This window comes from Bubalus kerabau, chromosome 20 (assembly GCF_029407905.1).
Source record: "Bubalus kerabau isolate K-KA32 ecotype Philippines breed swamp buffalo chromosome 20, PCC_UOA_SB_1v2, whole genome shotgun sequence".
Classification (NCBI taxonomy): Eukaryota; Metazoa; Chordata; class Mammalia; order Artiodactyla; family Bovidae; genus Bubalus; species Bubalus kerabau.
In genome coordinates this window covers 21,828,723-21,832,298 of record NC_073643.1, presented here as the reverse complement: position 1 = coordinate 21,832,298, position 3,576 = coordinate 21,828,723, and the positions used below count along the sequence as shown (strand labels likewise).

At 35.9% G+C, this 3,576-nt stretch overlaps 1 pseudogene; it reads right to left on the bottom strand.

Annotated features, from left to right (window-relative positions):
- Positions 1–2,407: 2,407 nt before the first annotated feature.
- On the bottom strand, positions 2,408–2,949 carry LOC129635400 (tRNA-splicing endonuclease subunit Sen15-like; annotated as a pseudogene).
- Positions 2,950–3,576: the final 627 nt, after the last annotated feature.

The following is a 3,576-nucleotide window of genomic DNA, read 5'->3' as shown; positions in this document are numbered from 1 at the left end:
AAAGTAGATATATTATCAGAAATAAATAAGAATAATGAAAAGGCATTGATTCTTAAAAAAGACATAACACACACAGAAGAGTGGAGCCTCTAAATACATGAAGCAAAACTAATAAGATGTATCTAATAAGTAGACTTATATATAATTATACCTAGAGATAAGACTGTTCTTTCAGAAATTGATAGTATATGTCAACAAAAATTTAGCTAGGTTATTGAACACTTGGAACAGAACTATTAACTGTGCCCAATTAACATTTGCAGGGTACTCTAATCTATGATAAGAAAATACACAATTTTTCTTTCAAAATCAGCTTTGCTGAAATCTGTTTCATTTGAAATTAATAGAACCACCCCAGCTTTCTTACTTAACTGTTGAAATGGTTTAGTTTTTTCTATCCTTTGACTTTCAGCACTCCAGTTCTTGATATTTAAATTGCAAACTATTTTATGATTAAGTAATAATTCCATTGTATGCATATACCATATCTTTATCCATTCCCCTGTTGATGTTTAGGTTGCTTCCATGTCCTGATTATTGTAAATAGTGCAGCAGTGAACACTGGAGTACATGTATCTTTTGGAATTATGGTCTTCTTCAGGTGTATGCCCAGGAGTAGGATTGCTCAGTCCTATCATAGTTCTATTTTTAGTTTTTTTAAGGAACCTCCATACTCTTCTCCACAGTGGTTGTATCAATTTACATCGCCAACAAGAGTTTTAGAGGGTTCCCTTTTATCCACACCCTCTCCAGCATTTATTATTTGTAGATTTTTGGTGATGACCATCCTGACAGGTGTGAGATGGTACCTCATTGTAGTTTTGATTTGTATTTCTCTAATAATGAGTGATGTTGAGCATCTTTTCATGTGCCTCTTGGCTATGTGCATGTCTTCTTTGGACAAATGTCTGGGAGTAGTATTTAATGTGGACAGGGTTTCAGTTTAGGAAGGTGGAGATGGATGATGGGTGATGGTGAAAGTTGCATAATAGTGTGAATGTACCCAGTGCCACTGAACTGAACAGTTAAATATGCTTAAAATAGTATGTTTTATATTATGTAACTCTTACTACAACAAAAAATATTAAAAAGCAAAGTAGAAAAGTAAAATGTAACTATTTTAGTCAAGTACATAGATGGGTGTTAACTTTTTATCCAGTCTTCATCTCTTTTGAATATGTGTATATTTCATTTATATTTAATGTAATAATTTTTTTTTTACTTTACAACATTTTTATTATAAAAGTAATACAAATAAAGAAAAACTAAAATCTTAAAGAAAGACAAAGTCATCCATTTACTGTCCTGCCCTCCTATTATAACCACAGTTAGGAATTTATTTTTGTCCTCTTTTGGTGTGTTATTTACAGCCATAATCATACACATTCATACACTTTTGTATCTTGCTTGTTTCCTTTTACTAAGTATTTTCTCATGTTTTACAGTGCATTCATTACTAATTTTTAATGGTAACATAACACATCATTCATTAGCTATATATGATTATTGACTATTTCCCCAGAGCAGGAGTTGGCAAACTATGGCCCTGCATTTGTAAATAAGGTTTTATTGGAATACAGCCATATCCATTCATTTGCATACTGTCCACAGTTATTTTTGTCCCACAAACAGCATAGTTGAGAAGTTGTGAGAAAATCTATATGGCCTGAAAAACCTAAAGTAGTTCCTTTTTGGCACTTTCCAGAAAATTTTGCTGACTCTTGCCTTCAACTTTTAAAACACCTTTCTAGACAACAATTAATTAAGAGGTATTAACAAAAGTAGAAAAACTGGGTCTACTTAAGAAATGTTTTTAAGGTTCACAGTGTCCCCTACTATTAATACCTCTCCTGTAATATTCTAGCTATGATACAGTAGGGTGGTAGTAGTAAGAATGGGGAAAAAAAGGCCCAGTACTCTGGTAGGTAGCACTTCTTTGGTCCCTATTAATCTACATATGCAGTTTTATACTCTGGATGAGCGTGTTTTTAATTCTGCTTTAAAATTAACCAAAGAAGGAAGTAAAATTAATTGCACTGTGAAAACCAATCAAAAGAACACTTTCTATTGAGGATGAAAGAGCAGATTACAGTAAATTTTCCATTTCTTCAGACTAGCTGTCCTGACCAAGAGGCACTGAGAAAGTTGAGTAAGGAAAAGGGATGGTGATCTCAAGAATGCTCTATCCTTCTGAATACAGCATAGGCATAAACTTGCATAAGACTGTAATTAAACTGTCTCCAGATAAGAAATTTCTAGAGCAACTATTTTTTTTTTTAACAAAATACATTCTTCTATATGGGAAAGTTTTATTCTTCAAAAAAGAAAACTTCTGGAATTGGACCAGCTAAGTCATCTCTTACTATCTCAAATCAAAGATGAACCAAGCTGATGGTTCACAATCCAGTTCTGTGTGAATAAAGTAAGCATCAAGAAGTATAGGTGTCATCTTCTAATGGAAATATTCTTAGGATCTGGCAGCATAAATCCATCAGTGAGTTTGTAGTAGACTGTTGTGGAGTCAGACTCCACTATGGCCAAAGTAAAAGACATAGGCAATCGGGATCACCTTGCAATTTTCAGGATGCCTTCAAGATCCCCCTTATCCTGCTATGGCTGAGGGAAGCACTGATGGGCGTAGGTACCACAGACTGTAAACCCTTCTGCTTCTGTCTCAGTGCTGAGAAGGCGGATGAGCTAGAGATCTAGTAATCCCACACAGTTTACTTCATGCCAGCTTTTACTCGCTATGAGGTCCAGGCAAGCCAAGAACGCTGTATAAGCTTGGGTGGCATCTCTTATAATTAACTCCATCATTTCTAAATACTTAGGGTGCGTGCCCATCCAGATGTCCTCGGGGAGGGGGGGCGCCGTGGGTGGGCGCTGCCGCCACCGCAATCGCCACCCGGTCGCGCCTGCGGTCGGCTGGGACTCTCTGCGTTCCTCCATGCCCAGCCACGTGGCATGCCCGTGGTGCACCGCGCGGCTCTCTCCACGCCCCTATATTTAATATAATTATTGATAAGACTGACGTTTGTCTAACCTTTAAACATTTTTCTTTTTGTTCCACCTGTTCTTAGTTTATCTGTTTCTCTTTCTTTCCTTTTAAACTGGTTATTTTAATTCCTATATTAGCTTTTTACCTCTATTTGTATATTTTTAGTGGTTTTTCTTGTGATTCCAGTATGGATCTGTAACATATCACAGTCCATTTAGATTTAACAACATACTGGGTATTATAAAACAATAGTGAAGTCGCTCAGTCGTGTCCGACTCTTTGCGACCCCGTGGACTGTAGACCACCAGGCTCCTCCTTCCATGGGATTCTCCAGGCAGGAATACTGGAGTGGGTTGCCATTTCCTTCTCCAACAATAGAACCTTATAATAGTTAATTCCTGATTTCCACTATCTTGTGCACTATCATGTCATATAAATATTTATATTTATGCACATTACTGACCTCATAATATAATGGTATAATTTTTAAAATTTCAACTGTCATTTGGTCTCTAAAGAAACTGAGATGAAAAAGTATTGTGTTATTATGTAAAAAGTATTTGTTACTGCCTATTTAT